The 27,131-nt window shown below is 53.3% G+C and overlaps 2 protein-coding genes across 2 annotated transcripts in view; one reads left to right on the top strand and one right to left on the bottom strand.

Annotated features, from left to right (window-relative positions):
- Positions 1–3,824, bottom strand: part of NLGN2 (neuroligin 2) — a 216,303-nt gene extending 212,479 nt beyond the window's left edge. The window contains exon 1 of the mRNA XM_077261497.1: positions 3,669–3,824. The gene's annotated coding sequence lies outside the window, so the exon portion shown is untranslated. The remainder of the gene's footprint in view (positions 1–3,668) is intronic.
- FGF11 (fibroblast growth factor 11) overlaps positions 1–27,131 on the top strand; it is a 1,303,510-nt gene that overhangs the window by 837,640 nt on the left and 438,739 nt on the right. The gene's annotated exons all lie outside the window — the stretch shown is intronic.

Genomic DNA, 27,131 nt, shown 5'->3' with positions numbered 1-27,131 from the left:
CTGTACACAGCTCCAGCACCCGGACCCATCAGTCCTCTCATCCTGTACACGGCCCCAGCACCCGGACCCATCAGTCCTCTCATCCTGTACACAGCCCCAGCACCCGGACCCATCAGTCCTCTCATCCTGTACACAGCTCCAGCACCCGGACCCATCAGTCCTCTCATCCTGTACACGGCTCCAGCACCCGGACCCATCAGTCCTCTCATCCTGTACACGGCCCCAGCACCCGGACCCATCAGTCCTCTCATCCTGTACACGGCTCCAGCACCCGGACCCATCAGTCCTCTCATCCCATACACAGCTCCAGCACCCGGACCCATCAGTCCTCTCATCCTGTACACAGCTCCAGCACCCGGACCCATCAGTCCTCTCATCCTGTACACAGCCCCAGCACCCGGACCCATCAGTCCTCTCATCCTGTACACGGCCCCAGCACCCGGACCCATCAGTCCTCTCATCCTGTACACAGCCCCAGCACATGGACCCATCAGCCCTCACATCCCATACACAGCTCCAGCACATGGACCCATCAGTCCTCACATCCCATACACAGCTCCAGCACCCGGACCCATCAGTCCTCTCATCCTGTACACAGCCCCAGCACCCGGACCCATCAGTCCTCTCATCCTGTACACAGCCCCAGCACATGGACCCATCAGCCCTCACATCCCATACACAGCTCCAGCACATGGACCCATCAGTCCTCACATCCCATACACAGCTCCAGCACCCGGACCCATCAGTCCTCTCATCCTGTACATGGCCCCAGCACCCGGACCCATCAGTCCTCACATCCTGTACACAGCTCCAGCACCCGGACCCATCAGTCCTCACATCCTGTACACAGCTCCAGCACATGGACCCATCAGTCCTCACATCCCATACACAGCTCCAGCACCCGGACCCATCAGTCCTCTCATCCTGTACACGGCCCCAGCACCCGGACCCATCAGTCCTCACATCCTGTACACGGCCCCAGCACCCAGACCCATCAGTCCTCACATACTGTACATGGCCCCAGCACCCGGACCCATCAGTCCTCTCATCCTGTACACAGCTCCAGCACCCGGACCCATCAGTCCTCTGATCCTGTACACAGCTCCAGCACCCGGACCCATCAGTCCTCAAATCCTGTACACGGCCCCAGCACATGGACCCATCAGTACTCACATCCCATACACAGCTCCAGCACCCGGACCCATCAGTCCTCTCATCCTGTACACGGCCCCAGCACCCGGACCCATCAGTCCTCACATCCTGTACACGGCCCCAGCACCCAGACCCATCAGTCCTCACATACTGTACATGGCTCCAGCACCCGGACCCATCAGTCCTCACATCCTGTACACGGCCCCAGCACCCAGACCCATCAGTCCTCACATACTGTACATGGCCCCAGCACCCGGACCCATCAGTCCTCACATCCTGTACACGGCCCCAGCACCCGGACCCATCAGTCCTCACATCCTGTACACGGCCCCAGCACCTGGACCCATCAGTCCTCTCATCCTGTACATGGCCCCAGCACCCGGACCCATCAGTCCTCACATCCTGTACACGGCCCCAGCACATGGACCCATCAGCCCTCACATCCCATACACAGCTCCAGCACATGGACCCATCAGTCCTCACATCCTGTACACGGCCCCAGCACCCGGACCCATCAGTCCTCACATCCTGTACATGGCCCCAGCACCCGGACCCATCAGTCCTCACATCCTGTACACGGCCCCAGCACCCGGACCCATCAGTCCTCTCATCCTGTACACGGCCCCAGCACCCGGACCCATCAGCCCTCACATCCCATACACAGCTCCAGCACCCGGACCCATCAGTCCTCACATCCTGTACACGGCCCCAGCACCCGGACCCATCAGTCCTCACATCCTGTACATGGCCCCAGCACCCGGACCCATCAGCCCTCACATCCCATACACAGCTCCAGCACATGGACCCATCAGTCCTCTCATCCTGTACACAGCTCCAGCACCCGGACCCATCAGTCCTCACATCCTGTACACGGCCCCAGCACCCGGACCCATCAGTCCTCTCATCCTGTACATGGCCCCAGCACCTGGACCCATCAGTCCTCTCATCCTGTACATGGCCCCAGCACCCGGACCCATCAGTCCTCACATCCCATACACAGCTCCAGCACATGGACCCATCAGTCCTCTCATCCTGTACACAGCTCCAGCACCCGGACCCATCAGTCCTCACATCCTGTACACGGCCCCAGCACCCGGACCCATCAGTCCTCTCATCCTGTACACGGCCCCAGCACATGGACCCATCAGCCCTCACATCCCATACACAGCTCCAGCACATGGACCCATCAGTCCTCTCATCCTGTACACAGCTCCAGCACCCGGACCCATCAGTCCTCTCATCCTGTACATGGCCCCAGCACCTGGACCCATCAGTCCTCACATCCTGTACACGGCCCCAGCACCCGGACCCATCAGTCCTCACATCCCATACACAGCTCCAGCACATGGACCCATCAGTCCTCTCATCCTGTACACAGCTCCAGCACCCGGACCCATCAGTCCTCTCATCCTGTACACGGCCCCAGCACCCGGACCCATCAGTCCTCTCATCCTGTACATGGCCCCAGCACCTGGACCCATCAGTCCTCACATCCTGTACACGGCCCCAGCACCCGGACCCATCAGTCCTCACATCCTGTACACGGCCCCAGCACATGGACCCATCAGTCCTCACATCCTGTACACGGCCCCAGCACCTGGACCCATCAGTCCTCTCATCCTGTACATGGCCCCAGCACCCAGACCCATCAGTCCTCACATACTGTACATGGCCCCAGCACCCGGACCCATCAGTCCTCACATCCTGTACATGGCCCCAGCACCTGGACCCATCAGTCCTCACATACTGTACATGGCCCCAGCACCTGGACCCATCAGTCCTCTCATCCTGTACATGGCCCCAGCACCCGGACCCATCAGTCCTCTCATCCTGTACACAGCTCCAGCACCCGGACCCATCAGTCCTCTCATCCTGTACACAGCTCCAGCACCCGGACCCATCAGTCCTCTCATCCTGTACATGGCCCCAGCACCCAGACCCATCATGATAGTAAAGCAGAACTTGGTCTCCGGGGACACATTTCAGTCCTGGTGGAGACTACAAGCCCCAGCAGAGCCATACACAGCGCACAGGTGGTTTCTCATTATCCTGAATTGTGGAGAAGTGTCAGATACCAGGATGGGGGTTTATTGAATATTCATGACTGTGGTAGACGCCATTTTGTCCCTATAGTGGCCCTCTTACTGGGGAGTTCGGGGCCCTGATGTCAGGGGGTTGCTATGTCTCCGGCATGGGCCACGTCCATCCTGCATCTCCATCCATATTAATGATGGATGACAGGAAGGAGCTGTCACCGGGGGGCTTCTCAGCAGCGTCCAGGCCTCGGCAACAAAAGGCTGCACAACAGAGGAGGACTACAGGCAGCAGCATGTCTCCGAGCCCCCACCGTGTCCCAGCTGTGGCCGGTCATGTATGAGGGGTCTGCAGCATCTGCCGGGGAATATGGAGGCTACGCGGCATCTCATCATTTACATGATATAATCCTACACGGGCTGCAGCATCCCCCCACCCCCATCATCCTCCCTCTCCGACCACCCCCCATCTCCGGTACCCACCGTCTTATCCAATCTGCATCCTCTTCTATCCAGCGGCCCCCAGCATCAGCCGTCATCCTCTGCCCCCCACGTATGGCTGCCCTCCCCGACTCCCATCTTCATGGCTCCCTTCTCTTCTTCCCAGGCTCCTGTATCTCTCCAGCATCCCCTCACCCCTCTCCTATCTCACCAAGCCGCGGGCCCCCTCCCCTTGGTTTCGCCGAGTCTCCCTCGCCCCCTCCTCTACCTCACACTCAGCTGGTGCAGATGCAGCGCTGCCTCTCTGGGGACCCCATGTATTTTTATTTTGCCTGCAGGTACAGAAATGGCCGAGCAGAGCCGACGTGTGCCCCGAAATGTGCGCTCAATGTGTGCCCCGAAATGTGCGCTCCAGTGTGTGCCCAGAAACGTGCGCTCAATGTGTGCCCCAAAATGTGTGCCTCAGTGTGTGCCCCAAAACGTGCGCTCAATGTGTGCCCCAAAATGTGTGCCCCAAACGTGCGCTTAATGTGTGCCCCGAAATGTGCGCTCAATGTGTGCCCCAAAATGTGTGCCTCAGTGTGTGCCCCGAAACGTGCGCTCAATGTGTGCCCCAAAATGTGTGCCCCGAAACGTGCGCTTAATGTGTGCCCCGAAATGTGCGCTCAATGTGTGCCCCAAAATGTGCGCTCCAGTGTGTGCCCCGAAACGTGCGCTCAATGTGTGCCCCAAAATGTGCGCCCCAGTGTGTGCCCCGAAACGTGCGCTCAATGTGTGCCCCAAAATGAGCGCCCCGAAACGTGCGCTTAATGTGTGCCCCGAAATGTGCGCTCAATGTGTGCCCCAAAATGTGCGCCTCAGTGTGTGCCCCGAAACGTGCGCTCAATGTGTACCCCAAAATGTGCGCCCCAGTGTGTGCCCCGAAACGTGCGCTCAATGTGTGCCCCAAAATGTGCGCCCCGAAACGTGCGCTTAATGTGTGCCCCAAAATGTGCGCCCCAGTGTGTGCCACGAAATGTGCGCTCAATGTGTGCCCCAAAATGTGCGCCTCAGTGTGTGCCCCGAAACGTGCGCTCAATGTGTACCCCAAAATGTGCGCCCCAGTGTGTGCCCCGAAACGTGCGCTCAATGTGTGCCCCGAAATGTGAGCTCAATGTGTGCCCCAAAATGTGCGCCCCGAAACGTGCGCTTAATGTGTGCCCCGAAATGTGCGCTCAATGTGTGCCCCAAAATGTGCGCCTCAGTGTGCCCCGAAACGTGCGCTCAATGTGTACCCCAAAATGTGCTCCCCAGTGTGTGCCCCGAAACGTGAGCTCAATGTGTGCCCCAAATGTGCGCTTAATGTGTGCCCTGAAACATGCGCTCAATGTGTGCCCCAAAATGTGCGCCCCAGTGTGTGCCCCGAAACGTGCGCTCAATGTGTGCCCCAAAATGTGCGCCCCAGTGTGTGCCCCGAAACGTGCGCTCAATGTGTGCCCCAAAATGTGCGCCCCAGTGTGTGCCCCGAAATGTGCGCCCCAGTGAATACCCCGAAGTGTGTGCCCTGAAATGTGCGTCCTAGTGCGTACCCGGAAGTGTGTGCCCTGAAATGTGCGCTCAATGTGTGCCCCAATATGCGTGCACCCCAGTGCATACCTCCAAAGTGTGTGCCCCGAAATGCTCGCCCCATTATGTGCCCCAGTGTATGCCCTGAAATGTGCGCCCCAGTGTGTGCCCCGAAATGTAAGCCCCAGTGTGTGCTCAATGTGTGCCCCGATGTTTGCCCAGAAATGTGCCCCCAATCTGTACCCCGACGGGTGTGCTCCGAAGCGTGTGTCATGAAATGTGCATGGGCGCCCCAATGCGTACCCCTAAGTGTGTGTCCCAGTGCAAACCCTGAAGTGTGTGCCCCGAACTATGTTCCCCTATGTATGCGTGTAGTGAGCAAGTGGCCGGTGCTGGGGGGGCACTATGGGGTCACCAGCCCCCTCACCCACCGCACCCTTCATGGCACTCACAGATGCTGGGGGGTACTCGGGGGTCACCAGCCCCCTCCATGGCACTCACAGGTGCTGGGGGGTACTCGGGGGTCACCAGCCCCCTCCATGGCACAGACAGGTGCTGGGGTACTCGGGGATCCCTGTCCCCCCTCCATGGCACTGACAGGTGCTGGGGTACTCGGGGGTCCCTGGCCCCCTCCATGGCACTGACAGGTGCTGGGGGTACTCGGGGGTCCCTGGCCCCCTCCGTGGCACTGACAGGTGCTGGGGTACTCGGGGTCCCTGGCCCCCTCCATGGCACTGACAGGTGCTGGGGTACTCGAGGGTCCCTGGCCCCCTCCATGGCACTGACAGGTGCTGGGGTGCTCGAGGGTCCCTGGCCCCCTCCATGGCACTGACAGGTGCTGGGGGTACTCGGGGGTCCCTGGCCCCCTCCGTGGCACTGACAGGTGCTGGGGTGCTCGAGGGTCCCTGGCCCCCTCCATGGCACTGACAGGTGCTGGGGGTACTCGGGGGTCCCTGGCCCCCTCCATGGCACTGACAGGTGCTGGGGTACTCGAGGGTCCCTGGCCCCCTCCATGGCACTGACAGGTGCTGGGGTACTCGGGGGTCCCTGGCCACTCCATGGTAATGACAGGTGCTTGGGTACTCGGGGGTCACTGGCCTCCTCCATGGCACTGACAGGTGCTGGGGTACTCGGGGGTCCCTGGCCCCCTCCATGGCACTGACAGGTGCTGGGGTACTCGGGGGTCCCTGGCCCCCTCTGTGGCACTGACAGGTGCTGGGGGTACTCGGGGGTCCCTGGCCCCCTCCGTGGCACTGACAGGTGATGGGGTACTCGGGGGTCCGTGACCCCCTCCATGGTACTGACAGGTGCTGGGGTCCTCGGGGGTCCCTGGCCCCCTCCGTGGCACTGACAGGTGCTGGGGTACTCGGGGGTCCCTGGCCCCCTCTGTGGCACTGACAGGTGCTGGGGGTACTCGGGGGTCCCTGGCCCCCTCCGTGGCACTGACAGGTGATGGGGTCCTCGGAGGTCCCTGGCCCCCTCCGTGGCACTGACAGGTGCTGGGGTCCTCGGGGGTCCCTGGCCCCCTATGTGGCACTGACAGGTGCTGGGGTACTCGGGGGTCCCTGGCCCCCTCCGTGGCACTGACAGGTGCTGGGGTACTCGGGGGTCCCTGGCTCCCTCCATGGCACTGACAGGTGCTGGGGTACTCGGGGGTCCCTGGCCCCCTCCGTGGCACTGACAGGTGCTGGGGTACTCGGGGGTCCCTGGCCCCCTCCATGGTAATGACAGGTGCTGGGGTACTCGGGGGTCCCTGGCCCCCTCCATGGTAATGACAGGTGCTGGGGTCCTCGGGGGTCCCTGGTCCCCTCCGTGGCACTGACAGGTGCTGGGGTCCTCGGGGGTCCCTGGCCCCCTCCGTGGCACTGACAGGTGCTGGGGTACTCGGGGGTCCCTGGCCCCCTCTGTGGCACTGACAGGTGCTGGGGTCCCTGGCCCCCTCCGTGGCACTGACAGGTGCTGGGGTCCTCGGGGGTCCCTGGCCCCCTCCGTGGCACTGACAGGTGCTGGGGTCCTCGGGGGTCCCTGGCCCCTCCATGGCACTGACAGGTGCTGGGGTACTCGGGGGTCCCTGGCCCCTCCGTGGCACTGACAGGTGCTGGGGTACTCGGGGGTCCCTGGCCCCCTCCGTGGCACTGACAGGTGCTGGGGTACTCGGGGGTCCCTGGCTCCCTCCATGGCACTGACAGGTGCTGGGGTACTCGGGGGTCCCTGGCCCCCTCCGTGGCACTGACAGGTGCTGGGGTACTCGGGGGTCCCTGGCCCCCTCCATGGTAATGACAGGTGCTGGGGTCCTCGGGGGTCCCTGGTCCCCTCCGTGGCACTGACAGGTGCTGGGGTCCTCGGGGGTCCCTGGCCCCCTCCATGGTAATGAGAGGTGCTGGGGTCCTCGGGGGTCCCTGGTCCCCTCCGTGGCACTGACAGGTGCTGGGGTCCTCGGGGGTCCCTGGCCCCCTCCGTGGCACTGACAGGTGCTGGGGTACTCGGGGGTCCCTGGCCCCCTCCGTGGCACTGACAGGTGCTGGGGTACTCGGGGGTCCCTGGCCCCCTCCATGGCACTGACAGGTAGTGGGGTCCTCGGGGGTCCCTGGCCCCCTCCATGGCAATGACAGGTGCTGGGGTCCTCGGGGGTCCCTGGTCCCCTCCGTGGCACTGACAGGTGCTGGGGTCCTCGGGGGTAACTGGCCCCCTCCATGGTAATGACAGGTGCTGGGGTCCTCGGGGGTCCCTGGTCCCCTCCGTGGCACTGACAGGTGCTGGGGTCCTCGGGGGTCCCTGGCCCCCTCCGTGGCACTGACAGGTGCTGGGGTCCTCGGGGGTCCCTGGTCCCCTCCGTGGCACTGACAGGTTCTGGGGTCCTCGGGGGTCCCTGGCCCCCTCCGTGGCACTGACAGGTAGTGGGGTCCTCGGGGGTCCCTGGCCCCCTCCATGGTAATGACAGGTGCTGGGGTCCTCGGGGGTCCCTGGTCCCTTCCGTGGCACTGACAGGTGCTGGGGTCCTCGGGGGTCCCTGGCCCCCTCCATGGTAATGACAGGTGCTGGGGTCCTCGGGGGTCCCTGGCCCCCTCCGTGGCACTGACAGGTGCTGGGGTACTCGGGGGTCCCTGGCCCCCTCCATGGCACTGACAGGTGCTGGGGTCCTCGGGGGTCCCTGGTCCCCTCCGTGGCACTGACAGGTGCTGGGGTCCTCGGGGGTCCCTGGCCCCCTCCGTGGCACTGACAGGTGCTGGGGTACTCGGGGGTCCCTGGCCCCCTCCGTGGCACTGACAGGTGCTGGGGTACTCGGGGGTCCCTGGCCCCCTCCATGGTACTGACAGGTAGTGGGATCCTCGGGGGTCCCTGGCCCCTCCGTGGCACTGACATTTTCGCTGATGGCCCCTCCGCCCCCGGTCAGCCGCTGCCTGTGTGGCATCTAGGGGGCTACATGGTGACGGACGGTCCTCCACAGAGCAGGACCCCGGTGATGAGAATCTGGGTCAGGAGTAAACAGCGGCGGCGGAGCGGCCATGGACCGGAGAAGACGCGGATGCTGCTTACCTCCCGCAACACGATGGAGGCGACGATCCCGGCGGCGGAGACGCAGCAGCAGCAGCACAGCCCTGAGGAGGAGCGGCCGTGTCAGCTCATGGCCGGGGCACCCGGGAGGAAGGCGGCAGCTGACGGCGTCTCCTCACAAGCCTCCGCTCCTCACAAGCCGCTGCCAGAAGAAAAACCATTTTGTGGAGGAGGAGGAGGAGGAGGAGGGAGAGGAGGATGCAGATCAGGGGGCCGGAGAAGGCAGCACTGTCAGGGAGATCCCAGCCCAGACCCCGGAGCTGACATCTGGGGGTCTCAGACCCTGGGGGAGTTGGGGCAGCATCAGCCAGTGCAGCCCTGGGGACCACACACAGGTGCATTGTGGGGAGGGGCCATCACTGGGACCACCGAGTAGGGCAGGGCCGACCGGGGGGCCATATAAGAATGGGGTTCTGTTCCAGGGGACACACTACTATTGTAGCGTCACTAATTGCTCATTATTGGGGTCTCCTCAGCTGTAACGCTGGTGGGGTCAGTGCAGAACCCACAACGGTTCTCGGGGGACCTTCAGGAGGCGATGGAGGATATTTGGGGGGATTCTCGTTACTAAGATAACATTTGGGGCTCGATCGATGACGATCCTCACAGGGAACGCGCTTGGGGCTCCATATTAATCTTTCATGGATTATGTATGTGGATCCCATTACTGGGACATCACAAGATTGTTAATGGGGGCGACAATCAAGGGATATTCAAGGGTTAAGATATCGGGGGTCACAAAACGGGAACAGGGACAGCAGCAAAATGTAGCAGACGTCATCTCTATCATTGTGGAGGAGCAGTCCGGTCATCATCTCTATCATTGTGGAGGAGCAGTCCGGTCGTCATCTCTATCATTGTGGGGGAGCAGTCCGGTCGTCATCTCTATCATTGTGGGGGAGCAGTCCGGTCATCATCTCTATCATTGTGGAGGAGCAGTCCGGTCATCATCTCTATCATTGTGGAGGGAGCAGTCCGGTCGTCATCTCTATCATTGTGGAGGAGCAGTCCGGTCATCATCTCTATCATTGTGGAGGAGCAGTCCGGTCATCATCTCTATCATTGTGGAGGGAGCAGTCCGGTCATCATCTCTATCATTGTGGAGGAGCAGTCCGGTCGTCATCTCTATCATTGTGGGGGAGAAGTCCGGTCATCATCTCTATCATTGTGGGGGAGCAGTCCGGTCGTCATCTCTATCATTGTGGAGGAGCAGTCCGGTCATCATCTCTATCATTGTGGAGGAGCAGTCCGGTCATCATCTCTATCATTGTGGGGGAGCAGTCCGGTCGTCATCTCTATCATTGTAGAGGAGCAGTCCGGTCATCATCTCTATCATTGTGGAGGAGCAGTCCGGCGTCATCTCTATCATTGTGGGGGAGCAGTCCGGTCGTCATCTCTATCATTGTGGAGGAGCAGTCCGGTCATTATCTCTATCATTGTGGGGGAGCAGTCCGGTCATCATCTCTATCATTGTGGAGGAGCAGTCCGGCGTCATCTCTATCATTGTGGGGGAGCAGTCCGGTCGTCATCTCTATCATTGTGGAGGAGCAGTCCGGTCGTCATCTCTATCATTGTAGAGGAGCAGTCCGGTCATCATCTCTATCATTGTGGGGGAACAGTCCGGTCGTCATCTCTATCATTGTGGAGGAGCAGTCCGGTCGTCATCTCTATCATTGTGGAGGAGCAGTCCGGTCATCATCTCTATCATTGTGGAGGGAGCAGTCCGGTCATCATCTCTATCATTGTGGAGGAGCAGTCCGGTCGTCATCTCTATCATTGTGGGGGAGAAGTCCGGTCGTCATCTCTATCATTGTGGAGGAGCAGTCCGGTCGTCATCTCTATCATTGTGGAGGGAGCAGTCCGGTCGTCATCTCTATCATTGTGGAGGAGCAGTCCGGTCGTCATCTCTATCATTGTGGAGGAGCAGTCCGGTCGTCATCTCTATCATTGTGGAGGAGCAGTCCGGTCATCATCTCTATCATTGTGGAGGGAGCAGTCCGGTCGTCATCTCTATCATTGTGGAGGGAGCAGTCCGGTCATCATCTCTATTATTGTGGAGGATCAGTCCGGTCGTCATCTCTATCATTGTGGAGGAGCAGTCCGGTCGTCATCTTTATCATTGTGGAGGAGCAGTCCGGTCGTCATTTCTATCATTGTGGAGGAGCAGTCCGGTCTTCATCTCTATCATTGTGGAGGAGCAGTCCGGTCATCATCTCTATCATTGTGGAGGAGCAGTCCGGTCGTCATTTCTATCATTGTGGAGGAGCAGTCCGGTCGTCATTTCTATCATTGTGGAGGAGCAGTCCGGTCATCATCTCTATCATTGTGGGGGAGCAGTCCGGTCGTCATCTCTATCATTGTGGAGGAGCAGTCCGGTCATCATCTCTATCATTGTGGAGGAGCAGTCCGGTCATCATCTCTATCATTGTGGGGGAGCAGTCCGGTCGTCATCTCTATCATTGTAGAGGAGCAGTCCGGTCATCATCTCTATCATTGTGGAGGAGCAGTCCGGCGTCATCTCTATCATTGTGGGGGAGCAGTCCGGTCGTCATCTCTATCATTGTGGAGGAGCAGTCCGGTCATTATCTCTATCATTGTGGGGGAGCAGTCCGGTCATCATCTCTATCATTGTGGAGGAGCAGTCCGGCGTCATCTCTATCATTGTGGGGGAGCAGTCCGGTCGTCATCTCTATCATTGTGGAGGAGCAGTCCGGTCGTCATCTCTATCATTGTAGAGGAGCAGTCCGGTCATCATCTCTATCATTGTGGGGGAACAGTCCGGTCGTCATCTCTATCATTGTGGAGGAGCAGTCCGGTCGTCATCTCTATCATTGTGGAGGAGCAGTCCGGTCATCATCTCTATCATTGTGGACGGAGCAGTCCGGTCATCATCTCTATCATTGTGGAGGAGCAGTCCGGTCGTCATCTCTATCATTGTGGGGGAGAAGTCCGGTCGTCATCTCTATCATTGTGGAGGAGCAGTCCGGTCGTCATCTCTATCATTGTGGAGGGAGCAGTCCGGTCGTCATCTCTATCATTGTGGAGGAGCAGTCCGGTCGTCATCTCTATCATTGTGGAGGAGCAGTCCGGTCGTCATCTCTATCATTGTGGAGGAGCAGTCCGGTCATCATCTCTATCATTGTGGAGGGAGCAGTCCGGTCGTCATCTCTATCATTGTGGAGGGAGCAGTCCGGTCATCATCTCTATCATTGTGGAGGATCAGTCCGGTCGTCATCTCTATCATTGTGGAGGAGCAGTCCGGTCGTCATCTTTATCATTGTGGAGGAGCAGTCCGGTCGTCATTTCTATCATTGTGGAGGAGCAGTCCGGTCTTCATCTCTATCATTGTGGAGGAGCAGTCCGGTCATCATCTCTATCATTGTGGAGGAGCAGTCCGGTCGTCATTTCTATCATTGTGGAGGAGCAGTCCGGTCGTCATTTCTATCATTGTGGAGGAGCAGTCCGGCGTCATCTCTATCATTGTGGGGGAGCAGTCCTGTCATCATCTCTATCATTGTGGAGGAGCAGTCCGGTCATCATCTCTATCATTGTGGAGGAGCAGTCCGGTCGTCATCTCTATCATTGTGGAGGGAGCAGTCCGGTCTTCATCTCTATCATTGTGGACCAGCAGTCCGGTCGTCATCTCTATCATTCTGGAGGAGCAGTCCGGTCGTCATCTCTATCATTGTGGGGGAGCAGTCCAGTCGTCATCTCTATCATTGTGGATGAGCAGTCCGGTCGTCATCTCTATCATTGTGGAGGAGTAGTCCAGTCGTCATCTCTATCATTGTGGAGGAGCAGTCCGGTCGTCATCTCTATCATTGTGGGGGAGCAGTCCTGTCATCATCTCTATCATTGTGGAGGAGCAGTCCTGTCATCATCTCTATCATTGTGGGGGGAGCAGTCCGGTCATCATCTCTATCATTGTAAAGGAGCAGTCCGGCGTCATCTCTATCATTGTGGGGGAGCAGTCCTGTCATCATCTCTATCATTGTGGGTGGAGCAGTCCGGTCATCATCTCTATCATTGTGGAGGAGCCGTCCGGTCATCATCTCTATCATTGTGGAGCAGCAGTCCGGTCGTCATCTCTATCATTGTGGAGCAGCAGTCCGGTCGTCATCTCTATCATTGTGGAGGAGCAGTCCGGTCGTCATCTCTATCATTGTGGAGGAGCAGTCCAGTCGTCATCTCTATCATTGTGGAGGAGCAGTCCGGTCGTCATCTCTATCATTGTAGAGGAGCAGTCCAGTCGTCATCTCTATCATTGTGGAGGGAGCAGTCCGGTCGTCATCTCTATCATTGTGGAGGAACAGTCCGGTCGTCATCTCTATCATTGTGGAGGAGCAGTCCGGCGTCATCTTTATCATTGTGGGGGAGCAGTCCTGTAATCATCTCTATCATTGTGGGTGGAGCAGTCCGGTCATCATCTCTATCATTATGGAGGAGCAGTCCGGTCGTCATCTCTATCATTGTGGGGGAGAAGTCCGGTCGTCATCTCTATCATTGTGGAGGAGCAGTCCGGTCGTCATCTCTATCATTGTGGAGGAGCAGTCCGGTCGTCATCTCTATCATTGTGGGGGAGCAGTCCGGTCGTCATCTCTATCATTGTGGAGGAGCAGTCCGGTCGTCATCTCTATCATTGTGGAGGAGCAGTCCGGTCGTCATCCCTATCATTGTGGAGGAGCAGTCTGGTTGTCATCTCTATCATTGTGGAGGAGCAGTCCGGTCATCATCTCTATCATTGTGGGGGAGCAGTCCGGTTGTCATCTCTATCATTGTGGAGGATGTTATGGACTGGTAATTTAGGAGCAACATGCGACTAGCTCTGGGCAGGTGGTAACTATACAGACCGCAGTTCCTGATCTTAACACAACACTAGCAGTAGCCGTGGAATGTTCCTGTCACTCCCTGGACATCTCGTCACAGCCGGAGAACTAGCTACCCCTAAAGGTAGAAAACGGAAAGCTATCTTGCCTCAGAGAAAATCCCAAAGGATAGGACAGCCCCCCGCAAATATTGGCTGTGAGAGGAGAAGGAAATGACATACGTAGTATGAAACAAGATTTTAGCAAAGGAGGCCAATTCTAGCTAGATAGACAGTAAGGAAAGAAACACTGTGCGGTCAGTAATAAAAACTAGAAAAAGTCCACCGCAGAGATATGCAAAAATCTCCACACCGGACTAAAGGTGTGGAGGGCAAAATCTGCAGCCCAGAGCTTCCAGCTTAGCTAAATAGATCCATACTGATAAGCTGGACAAATGAGCAAACATAGAATGTGCTGAACAATAAGTCCACAACAAGTGGACTGCAAAAGGACAAGCAAGGACTTATCTTTGCTGAACGAGTCAGAGTGTCAGGGAAATCCAAGAGCCGTGCCTCCAGGCAGGAACAATTGGCAACTGGCATTGACTGAGGGATAAAGCCAGACTAATATAGCCGAGCAGAAAGAAGATCAATGGACGCAGCTGCTGATGCTAAATCCAAGAAGCAGCTATACCACTCAAAATCACCGGAGGGAGCCCAAGAGCGGAATTCACAACAGTACCCCCCCCCCTTGAGGAGGGGTCACCGAACCCTCACCAGAGCCCCCAGGCCGATCAGGACAAGCCAAGTGAAAAGCACGAACCAAATCAGCGGCATGGACATCGGAGGCAACCACCCAAGAATTATCCTCCTGGCCATAACCCTTCCACTTGACAAGATACTGAAGCCTCCGCCTTGAAAAACGAGAATCCAAAATTTTTCAACCACATATTCCAACTCCCCCTCAACCAACACCGGGGCAGGAGGATCCACAGAGGGAACTACAGGTACCACATATCTCCGCAACAGCGATCTATGGAAAACATTGTGGATGGCAAAAGAGGCTGGAAGGGCCAAACGAAAAGACACTGGATTGATAATCTCAGAAATCTTATAAGGACCAATAAACCGAGGCTTGAACTTAGGGGAAGAAACCTTCATAGGAACATGACGAGAAGATAACCAGACTAAATCCCCCACACGAAGCCGAGGACCAACACACCGACGGCGGTTAGCAAAACGCTGAGCCTTTTCCTGAGACAACGTCAAATTGTCTACCACATGAGTCCAAATCTGCTGTAACCTGTCCATCACGGAATCAACACCAGGACAATCAGAAGGCTCAACCTGCCCTGAAGAAAAACGAGGATGGAAACCAAAATTACAAAAAAAAGGTGAAACCAAAGTAGCCGAACTGGCCCGATTATTAAGGGCAAACTCGGCCAACGGCAAGAAAGCCACCCAATCATCCTGATCAGCAGACACAAAGCATCTCAAATAGGTTTCCAGGGTTTGATTAGTTCGCTCAGTTTGGCCATTTGTCTGAGGATGGAACGCCGAAGAAAAAGACAAATTAATGCCCATCCTGGCACAAAAGGACCACCAAAACCTAGAAACAAACTGGGAACCTCTGTCAGACACAATATTCTCCGGAATGCCATGCAAACGAACCACATGCTGAAAAAACAATGGAACCAAATCAGAGGAGGAAGGCAATTTAGGCAAAGGTACCAAATGGACCATCTTAGAGAACCGGTCACAAACCACCCAGATAACAGACATCCTCTGAGACACAGGAAGATCCGAAATAAAATCCATGGAAATATGTGTCCAGGGCCTCTCAGGGATAGGCAAAGGCAAAAGCAACCCACTAGCGCGGGAACAGCAAGGCTTAGCCCGGGCACAGGTCCCACAGGACTGCACAAAAGAACGCACATCCCGCGACAAGAAAGGCCACCAAAAGGACCTAGCAACCAAATCCCTGGTACCAAAAATCCCAGGATGACCGGCCAACACAGAACAATGGACCTCAGAAATTACCTTACTTGTCCATCTATCAGGAACAAACAGCTTCCCCACAGGACAGCGGTCAGGTTTATCAGCCTGAAATTCCTGAAGCACCCGCCGTAAATCGGGAGATAGCAGAAAGAATGACCCCTTCCCTAAGAATGCCAACCAGCTCAAGAACTCCAGGAGAATCAGGCAAAAAACTTCTAGAGAGGGAATCTGCCTTAACATTCTTAGATCCCGGAAGATATGAGACCACAAAATCGAAACGGGAGAAAAACAGGGACCATCGAGCCTGTCTAGGGTTCAGCCGCTTGGCCGACTCGAGGTAAATCAGATTCTTATGATCGGTCAAGACCACAACGCGATGCTTGGCTCCCTCAAGCCAATGTCGCCACTCCTCAAATGCCCACTTCATCGCCAACAACTCCCGATTGCCGACATCATAATTGCGTTCCGCAGGCGAAAACTTTCGGGAAAAGAAGGCACATGGTTTCATCAAGGAACCATCAGAGTTCCTCTGTGGCAAAACGGCCCCTGCCCCAATCTCAGAAGCGTCAACCTCAACCTGAAAAGGAAGAGACACATCGGGCTGACGCAAGACCGGGGCAGAAGTAAATCGGCGCTTAAGCTCCTGAAAGGCCTCCAGAGCCTCAGAGGACCAATTTGCCACATCAGCGCCCTTCTTCGTCAAATCGGTCAGGGGCTTAACCACACTAAAGAAGTTGGCAATGAAACGGCGATAAAAATTAGCAAAGCCCAAAAATTTCTGAAGGCTCTTCACAGATGTGGGTTGAACCCAGTCATGAATGGCTTGGACCTTAACAGGATCCATTTCTATAGACGAAGGAGAAAAAATAAACCCCAAAAAAGAGACCTTCTGGACCCCAAATAGGCACTTAGACCCCTTCACAAATAGAGCATTATCACGAAGGATCTGGAATACCATCCTGACCTGCTTCACGTGAGACTCCCAATCATTGGAAAAAATCAAAATATCATCCAAATAAACAATCAAGAATTTATTAAGATAATTGCGAAAAATATCATGCATGAAGGATTGAAATACAGAAGGAGCATTAGAAAGCCCGAAAGGCATCACCAGGTATTCAAAGTGGCCTTCGGGCGTATTAAATGCAGTTTTCCATTCGCCACCCTGTTTAATACGAACAAGATTATACGCCCCTCGAAGCTCAATCTTGGTAAACCAACTAGCCCCCTTAATCCGAGCAAACAAATCAGAGAGCAAAGGTAAAGGGTATTGGAATTTGACCGTGATCTTATTATGAAGGCGATAATCAATATAAGGTCTCAAGGAGCCATCCTTCTTGGCAACAAAAAAGAATCCTGCTCCCAATGGTGACGAAGATGGCCGAATATGCCCCTTCTCTAAAGACTCTTTAACATAGCTCCGCGTAGCGGCATGCTCTGGCACAGACAGATTGAAGAGTCGGCCCTTAGGGAACTTACAGCCAGGAACCAAGTCGATAGCACAATCACAGTCCCTATGAGGAGGAAGGGAACTGGACTTGGGCTCATCGAATACATCCTGGAAATCTAACAAAAATTCAGGAACATCAGAAGAGGGGGAAGAGGAAATTGACATTAATGGAACGTCACTATGTACCCCTTGACAACCCCAACTAGTTACAGACATCGATTTCCAATCCAACACTGGATTGTGTACTTGTAACCATGGAAAACCCAGTACAACAACATCATGTAAATTATGCAACACCAGAAAACGACAATCTTCCTGATGTGCTGGAGCCATGCACATAGTCAGCTGAGTCCAATACTGAGGTTTATTCTTGGCCAACGGTGTAGCATCAATACCCCTCAAAGGAATAGGGCTCTGCAAAGGCTGCAAAGAAAAACCACAGCGCCTGGCGAAATCTAAGTCCATCAAGTTCAGGGCAGCGCCTGAATCCACAAATGCCATGACAGAGAAAGATGACAATGAGCAAATCAGGGTCACAGACAGGAGAAACTTAGGCTGTACAGTACTAATGGTAACAGATCTAGCGACCCTCTTAGTGCGCTTAGGGCAATCAGAAATAGTATGAGCAGAATCACCACAGTAAAAACACAGCCCATTCTGACGTCTGTATCCCCTCTGTTCCGCTCTAGTCAGAATCCTATCACATTGCATAGGCTCAGGACTCTGTTCAGAGGACGCTGCCATATGGTGCACCACTTTGCGCTCGTGCAGGCGCCGATCAATCTGAATGGCTAGGGACATAGATTCACTCAAACCAACAGGCATGGGGAACCTCACCATAACATCTTTAAGGGCTTCTGAAAGACCCTTTCTGAAAATTGCTGCCAGAGCATCCTCATTCCATTTAGTGAGCACAGACCATTTTCTAAATTTCTGGCAGTACAATTCTGCCGCTTCCTGACCCTGACACAGGGCCAAACGTGTTTTCTCAGCATGCTCTACAGAGTTAGGTTCGTCATACAATAATCCGAGCGATTGAAAAAATGCATCTACATTAAGCAATGCCGGATCCCCTGACTCAAGGGAGAATGCCCAGTCCTGAGGGTCACCACGCAGCAGAGAAATAACTATTTTAACTTGCTGAGTGGGGTCACCAGAGGAACGGGGTTTCAGAGCAAAAAACAATTTGCAGTTATTCTTAAAGTTCAAAAACTTAGATCTATCCCCGTAAAACAAATCTGGAGTAGGAATTCTAGGCTCTAAGGCTGGAGTCTGAACAACATAATCTTGGATACTCTGAACTCTTGCAGCAAGCTGATCCACACGAGAAAACAAACCCTGAACATCCATGTCCGCGCCCAAATCCACCCAGAGATTAAGAGGAAGGAAAAAGACAAAACAGACTAAAGAAAAAAAAAATGGCTCAGAACTCTTTTTCTTTTCCTTCTTTTGAGATGCATTCATCTAATTTTTGGCCAGTTGCACTGTTATGGACTGGTAATTTAGGAGCGACATGCGACTAGCTCTGGGCAGGTGGTAACTATACAGACCGCAGTTCCTGATCTTAACACAACACTAGCAGTAGCCGTGGAATGTTCCTGTCACTCCCTGGACATCTCGTCACAGCCGGAGAACTAGCTACCCCTAAAGGTAGAAACAGGAAAGCTATCTTGCCTCAGAGAAAATCCCCAAAGGATAGGACAGCCCCCCACAAATATTGGCTGTGAGAGGAGAAGGAAATGACATACGTAGTATGAAACAAGATTTTAGCAAAGGAGGTCAATTCTAGCTAGATAGACAGTTAGGAAAGAAACACTGTGCGGTCAGTAATAAAAACTAGAAAAAGTCCACCGCAGAGATATGCAAAAATTTCCACACCTGACTAAAGGTCTGGAGGGCAAAATCTACAACCCAGAGCTTCCAGCTTAGCTAAATAGATCCATACTGATAAGCTGGACAAATGAGCAAACATAGAATGTGCTGAACAATAACTCCACAACAAGTGGACTGCAAAAGGACAAGCAAGGACTTATCTTTGCTGAACGAGTCAGAGTGTCAGGGAAATCCAAGAGCCGTGCCTCCAGGCAGGAACAATTGGCAACTGGCATTGACTGAGGGATAAAGCCAGACTAATATAGCCGCGCAGAAAGAAGATCAATGGACGCAGCTGCTGATGCTAAATCCAAGAAGCAGCTATACCACTCAAAACCACAGGAGGGAGCCCAAGAGCAGAATTCACAAAAGTGCTACTTACAACCACCGGAGGGAGCCCAAGAGCGGAATTCACAACAGGAGGAGCAGTCCAGTCGTCATCTCTATCATTGTGGAGGAGCAGTCCGGCGTCATTTCTATCATTGTGGGGGGAGCAGTCCGGTCGTCATCTCTATCATTGTGGAGGAGCAGTCCGGTCATCATCTCTATCATTGTGGAGGGAGCAGTCCGGTCGTAATCTCTATCATTGTGGGGGAGAAGTCCGGTCGTCATCTCTGTCATTGTGGAGGAGCAGTCCGGCGTCATGTCTATCATTGTGGAGGGAGCAGTCCGGTAGTCATCTGTATCGTTGTGGGGGGAGCAGTCCGGTCGTCATCTCTATCATTGTGGGGGAGCAGTCCGGCGTCATTTATATCATTGTGGAGGGAGCAGTCCGGTCGTCATCTCTATTATTGTGGAGGGAGCAGTCCGGTCGTCATATCTACCATTGTGGGGGAGCAGTCCGGTCGTCATCTCTATCATTGTGGGGGAGCAGTCCGGTCATCATCTCTATCATTGTGGAGGAGCAGTCCGGTCGTCATCTCTATCATTGTAGAGGAGCAGTCCAGTCGTCATCTCTATCATTGTGGAGGAGCAGTCCGGTCGTCATCTCTATCATTGTGGAGGAGCAGTCCAGTCGTCATCTCTATCATTGTGGAGGAGCAGTCCGGTCGTCATCTCTATCATTGTGGAGGAGCAGTCCGGTCGTCATCTCTATCATTGTGGGGGAGCAGTCCGGTTGTCATCTCTATCATTGTGGAGGAGCAGTCCGGTCGTCATCTCTATCATTGTGGAGGAGCAGTCCGGTCGTCATCTCTATTATTGTAGAGGAGCAGTCCGGTCGTCATCTCTATCATTGTGGAGGAGCAGTCCGGTCATCATCTCTATCATTGTGGAGGAGCAGTCCGGTCGTCATCTCTATCATTGTGGGGGAGCAGTCCGGTCGTCATCTCTATCATTGTGGAGGAGCAGTCCGGTCATTATCTCTATCATTGTGGAGGAGTAGTCCGGTCGTCATCTCTATTATTGTAGAGGAGCAGTCCGGTCGTCATCTCTATCATTGTGGAGGAGCAGTCCGGTCGTCATTTCTATCATTGTGGGGGAGCAGTCCGGTCGTCATCTCTGTCATTGTGGAGGAGTAGTCCGGTCGTCATTTCTATCATTGTGGAGAAGCAGTCCGGTCATCATCTCTATCATTGTGGAGGAGCAGTCCGGTCGTCATCTCTATCATTGTGGAGGAGCAGTCTGGTCTTCATCTCTATCATTGTGGGGGAGCAGTCCGGTCGTCATCTCTATCATTGTGGAGGAGCAGTCCGGTTGTCATCTCTATCATTGTGGGGGAGAATGTTGTGGATTCTGTTTGTGGGCTCCCTCTGGTGGTTACTGCTGGTACTGGGTGACTTTGGTGGGTTGCGGCCTTTGGTTTCCACCTGTCCATCAGAGGCTGGGTGTTTCCTATTTTACCTGGCCTTTCTGTCATTCCCTTGCCGGCTATCAATGTATTCAGATGTGCTCTGTTTGGTTCCTGCCTACCTGCTCCCAGATCTTTCAGGATAAGCTAAGTGCTGATTTTCAGTTGGTTTTTTTTTTTGTCCAGCTTGCTTATTATGTCTCTATGCTAGCTGGTAGCTCTAGTGGACTGAGGTTCTCCCCATGTGCCATGAGTTGGCACATGGGTTCTTGTAATCTCAAGATGGTTTTTTGATTAGGGTTTTTTGCTGACCGCTCAGACCCCTTTTGTATCGTTCTGCTTTCTAGTTTACAGCGGGCCTCAATTTGCTGAACCTATATATATCATCTCTATGTGTGTGCCTTCCTCTCATTTCACCGTCAATACATGTGGGGGGCAACTATACCTTTTGGGGTTCATTCCTCTGGAGGCAAGTGAGGTCTTTATTTTCTCTGCAGTACTAGTTAGCTCTTAGGCTGGTGCGTGGCGTCTAGAACCAACGTAGGCACGCTCCCTGGCTATCTCTAGTTGCGTTTGTCAGGCGTAGGGCAGCGGTCAGCCCAGGTTCCATCACCCTAGAGCTCGTCCGATATTTTGTATTACTTTGCTTGTCCCTTGCTATCCCTAGCCATTGGGATTCATGACAGTATAGCCGGCCAACAAAGTGTTAATTGTTTGGGCTGAAGCAGGAGGAAAAGAAGTGTTTAAGGGAATTTTTTTTTTTTTTTTCCTTCAGAGTTTTGCTGCCTAGCCCTTAATTGCTGTCTAGCTGCTTCTTACCTCCTCTTAACCCTTGAATGGCTCTGATATTAGCTGTTTAACATGGATGTCCAGAGTTTGGCTTCCAGCCTGAGTAATCTCGCGGCAAAAGTTCAAAACATACAGGATTTTGTTGTTCACACTCCCATGTCTGAACCTAGAATTCCTATTCCAGAGTTCTTTTCTGGAGATAGATCTACCTTCCTGAATTTCAGGAACAATTGTAAATTGTTTCTTTCTTTAAAATCTCGCTCCTCTGGAGACCCTGCTCAACAGGTCAAGATTGTAATATCTTTCCTGCGAGGCGACCCTCAGAATTGGGCATTTGCATTGGCACCAGGGGATCGTGCATTGCTCAATGTGGATGCGTTTTTTCTGGCATTGGGATTGCTCTATGAGGAACCCAACCTGGAGATTCAGGCTGAAAAGGCTTTATTAGCCCTCTCTCAGGGGTATGATGAAGCGGAAATATATTGTCAAAAATTTCGGAAATGGTCGGTGCTTACTCAGTGGAATGAGTGCGCCCTGGCTGCAAACTTCAGAAATGGTCTTTCCGAGGCCATTAAGGATATTATGGTGGGGTTCCCTACGCCTACAGGTCTGAATGAGTCGATGGCTATGGCCATTCAGATTGATCGGCGTTTACGGGAGCGCAAACCCGTGCACCAGTTGGCGGTGTCTTTTGAACAGGCACCTGAGACTATGCAATGTGATAGAATTCAGTCCAGAAGTGAACGGCAAAATTATAGGCGGAAAAATGGATTGTGTTTTTATTGTGGTGATTCAGCTCATGTTATATCAGCATGCTCTAAACGCACAAAAAGGGTTGATAAATCTTTTGCCATTGGTACTCTGCAGCCTAAGTTCATTTTGTCTGTGACTCTGATTTTTTCACTGTCTTCCATTTCCGTCGATGCCTATGTGGATTCGGGCGCTGCCCTGAGTCTTATGGATTGGTCATTTGCTAAACGCTGCGGTTTTAGTCTGGAACCTCTGGAAGTTCCTATTCCTCTGAAGGGAATTGACTCTACACCATTGGCTATGAATAAACCGCAGTATTGGACACAAGTGACCATGCGCATGACTCCCGTTCATCAGGAGGTGATTCGCTTCCTTGTACTGTATAATTTACATGATGTACTAGTGCTTGGTCTGCCATGGTTACAAACTCATAATCCTGTCCTGGACTGGAAAACAATGTCTGTGTTAAGCTGGGGATGTCAGGGGGTTCATGATGATGCACCTCCGATTTCAATCGCTTCATCTACTCCTTCTGAGATCCCTGCGTTTTTGTCTGACTATAGGGATGTTTTTGAGGAGCCTAAGCTCAATTCGCTCCCTCCGCATAGAGATTGTGACTGTGCTATAGAATTGATTCCTGGCAGTAAGTTCCCTAAGGGTCGTTTATTTAATCTGTCACTGCCAGAGCATACTGCTATGCGGAATTATATTAAGGACTCCTTGGAAAAGGGACATATTCGTCCTTCTTCGTCCCCTCTGGGAGCAGGTTTTTTTTTCGTGGCAAAAAAAGATGGTTCCCTGAGGCCTTGTATAGATTATCGCCTTCTGAATAAGATAACAGTCAAGTATCAGTATCCATTGCCATTATTGACTGATTTGTTTGCTCGCATTAAGGGGGCTAGGTGGTTCACTAAGATAGATCTTCGCGGTGCGTATAATCTGGTGCAGATAAAACAGGGTGATGAGTGGAAAACCGCATTTAATACGCCTGAGGGCCATTTTGAGTATTTGGTAATGCCTTTTGGACTCTCCAATGCTCCGTCAGTCTTTCAGTCCTTTATGCACAATATTTTCTGTGAATATCTGGATAAGTTTATGATTGTGTATTTGGATGATATTTTGGTGTTTTCTGATGACTGGGAGTCTCATGTTCTACAGGTCAGGAAGGTGTTTCAGGTTCTGCGGGCCAATTCTCTGTTTGTGAAGGGCTCAAAGTGTCTCTTCGGAGTCCAGAAGATTTCTTTTTTGGGGTACATTTTTTCTCCTTCTACTATTGAGATGGATCCCGTCAAGGTTCAGGCGATTTGTGACTGGACACAACCTACATCTGTTAAGAGCCTTCAGAAGTTCTTGGGGTTTGCTAATTTTTATCGTCGGTTCATTGCTAATTTTTCCAGTATTGTTAAACCTTTGACTGATTTGACTAAAAAGGGTGCTGATGTTGCTGATTGGTCTCCTGCGGCCGTGGAGGCCTTTCAGGAACTTAAGCGCCGGTTTTCTTCTGCTCCTGTGTTGTGTCAACCAGATGTTTCACTTCCTTTTCAGGTTGAGGTTGATGCTTCCGAGATTGGAGCGGGGGCGGTTTTGTCACAGAGAAGTTCTAATGGCTCGGTGATGAAGCCATGTGCATTCTTCTCTAGAAAATTCTCGCCCGCCGAGCGCAATTATGATGTGGGTAATCGGGAGCTTTTGGCCATGAAGTGGGCATTTGAGGAGTGGCGTCATTGGCTTGAGGGTGCTAAACATCGTGTGGTGGTCTTGACTGATCACAAGAATCTCATTTACCTTGAGTCTGCCAGGCGTTTGAATCCTAGACAGGCTCGTTGGTCGTTGTTTTTTTCTCGTTTCAATTTCGTGGTTTCATACCTGCCAGGTTCAAAGAATGTGAAGGCAGATGCTCTTTCCAGGAGTTTTGTGCCTGACTCTCCTGGAGACTCTGGGCCTACTGGTATCCTTAGGGATGGGGTAATATTGTCCGCCGTATCCCCAGACTTGCGACGTGCATTGCAGGAGTTTCAGGTGAATAAACCGGATCGTTGTCCACCAGAAAGACTGTTTGTTCCGGATGATTGGACCAGTAGAGTCATCTCCGAGGTCCATTCTTCTGTGTTGGCTGGTCATCCTGGAATATTTGGTACTAGAGACTTGGTGGCCAGGTCTTTTTGGTGGCCTTCCTTGTCTAGGGATGTGCGTACCTTTGTGCAGTCTTGTGAAGTGTGTGCTCGAGCTAAGCCTTGCTGTTCTCGGGCCAGTGGGTTGTTGTTATCCTTGCCCATCCCGAAGAGGCCTTGGGCGCACATTTCCATGGATTTTATTTCTGATCTCCCGGTTTCACAGAAAATGTCCGTTATCTGGGTTGTGTGTGACCGCTTTTCTAAGATGGTTCATTTGGTGCCCTTGCCTAAGTTGCCTTCCTCCTCTGAGTTGGTCCCTTTATTTTTTCAGAACGTGGTTCGTTTGCATGGGATTCTGGAGAATATCGTTTCTGACAGGGGATCCCAGTTTGTGTCTAGATTTTGGCGGACGTTTTGTGCCAAGATGGGCATTGATTTGTCTTTCTCGTCTGCATTCCATCCTCAGACGAATGGCCAGACGGAGCGAACTAATCAGACCTTGGAAACTTATTTGAGGTGTTTTGTTTCTGCTGATCAAGATGACTGGGTTGCTTTTTTGCCACTGGCCGAATTTGCTCTTAATAATCGGGCTAGTTCTGCCACGTTGGTCTCTCCTTTTTTTTGTAATTCGGGGTTTCATCCTCGTTTTTCCTCTGGTCAGGTGGAGTCTTCGGATTGTCCTGGAGTGGACGTGGTGGTGGACAGGCTGCATCAGATTTGGAACCAGGTGGTGGACAATTTGAAGTTATCTCAGGAGAAGACTCAGCAGTTTGCTAATCGCCGTCGCCGCGTGGGTCCCCGACTTCTTGTTGGGGATTTGGTGTGGTTGTCTTCTCGTTTTGTCCCTATGAAGGTCTCTTCTCCTAAGTTCAAGCCTCGGTTCATCGGTCCTTATAGGATCTCGGAGATTCTTAACCCTGTATCTTTTCGTTTGGATCTCCCAGCATCGTTTGCTATTCATAATGTGTTCCATCGGTCGTTGTTGCGGAGGTATGAGGTGCCCGTTGTTCCTTCGGTTGAGCCTCCTGCTCCGGTGCTGGTGGAGGGAGAATTGGAGTATGTTGTTGAGAAGATCTTGGATTCTCGTGTTTCCAGACGCAAACTCCAGTATTTGGTTAAGTGGAAGGGTTATGGTCAGGAGGATAATTCCTGGGTGGTCGCCTCCGATGTTCATGCGACTGATTTGGTCCGCGCCTTCCATAGAGCTCACCCTGATCGCCCTGGGGGTTCTCGTGAGGGTTCGGTGACCCCTCCTCAAGGGGGGGGTACTGTTGTGGATTCTGTTTGTGGGCTCCCTCTGGTGGTTACTGCTGGTACTGGGTGACTTTGGTGGGTTGCGGCCTTTGGTTTCCACCTGTCCATCAGAGGCTGGGTGTTTCCTATTTTACCTGGCCTTTCTGTCATTCCCTTGCCGGCTATCAATGTATTCAGATGTGCTCTGTTTGGTTCCTGCCTACCTGCTCCCAGATCTTTCAGGATAAGCTAAGTGCTGATTTTCAGTTGGTTTTTTTTTTTGTCCAGCTTGCTTATTATGTCTCTATGCTAGCTGGTAGCTCTAGTGGACTGAGGTTCTCCCCATGTGCCATGAGTTGGCACATGGGTTCTTGTAATCTCAGGATGGTTTTTTGATTAGGGTTTTTTGCTGACCGCTCAGACCCCTTTTGTATCGTTCTGCTTTCTAGTTTACAGTGGGCCTCAATTTGCTGAACCTATATATATCATCTCTATGTGTGTGCCTTCCTCTCATTTCACCATCAATACATGTGGGGGGCAACTATACCTTTTGGGGTTCATTCCTCTGGAGGCAAGTGAGGTCTTTATTTTCTCTGCAGTACTAGTTAGCTCTTAGGCTGGTGCGTGGCGTCTAGAACCAACGTAGGCACGCTCCCTGGCTATCTCTAGTTGCGTTTGTCAGGCGTAGGGCAGCGGTCAGCCCAGGTTCCATCACCCTAGAGCTCGTCCGATATTTTGTATTACTTTGCTTGTCCCTTGCTATCCCTAGCCATTGGGATTCATGACAGGAGAAGTCCGGTCGTCATCTCTATCATTGTTGAGGAGCAGTCCAGTCGTCATCTCTATCATTGTGGAGGAGCAGTCAGGTCGTCATCTCTATCATTGTGGGGGAGCAGTCCGGTCATCATCTCTATCATTGTGGGGGAGCAGTCCGGTCGTCATTTCTATCATTGTAGAGGAGCAGTCCGGTCATCATCTCTATTATTGTGGAGGAGCAGTCCGGCCGTCATCTGTATCATTGTGGAGGAGCAGTCCGGTCGTCATCTCTATCATTGTGGGGGAGCAGTCCGGCGTCATTTCTATCATTGTGGAGGAGCAGTCCGGTCATCATCTCTATCATTGTGGGGGAGCAGTCCGGTCGTCATCTCTATCATTGTGGAGGAGCAGTCCGGTCGTCATCTCTATCATTGTAGAGGAGCAGTCCGGTCATCATCTCTATCATTGTGGAGGAGCAGTCCGGTCATCATCTCTATCATTGTGGGGGAGCAGTCCGGCGTCATGTCTATCATTGTAGAAGAGCAGTCCGGTCATCATCTCTATCATTGTGGAGGAGCAGTCCGGTTGTCATCTCTATCATTGTGGGGGAGCAGTCCGGTCGTCATCTCTATCATTGTGGAGGAGCAGTCCGGTCATTATCTCTATCATTGTGGAGGAGCATTCCAGTCGTCATCTCTATCATTGTGGAGGAGCAGTCCGGTCGTCATCTCTATCATTGTGGAAGGAGCAGTCCGGTCATCATCTCTATCATTGTGGAGAGAGCAGTCCGGTCATCATCTCTATCATTGTAAAGGAGCAGTCCGGTCGTCATCTCTATCATTGTGGAGGG

Source organism: Ranitomeya variabilis, chromosome 5, assembly GCF_051348905.1.
Source record: "Ranitomeya variabilis isolate aRanVar5 chromosome 5, aRanVar5.hap1, whole genome shotgun sequence".
Taxonomy (NCBI): Eukaryota; Metazoa; Chordata; class Amphibia; order Anura; family Dendrobatidae; genus Ranitomeya; species Ranitomeya variabilis.
This window is presented reverse-complemented; position numbering and strand designations above follow the sequence as displayed.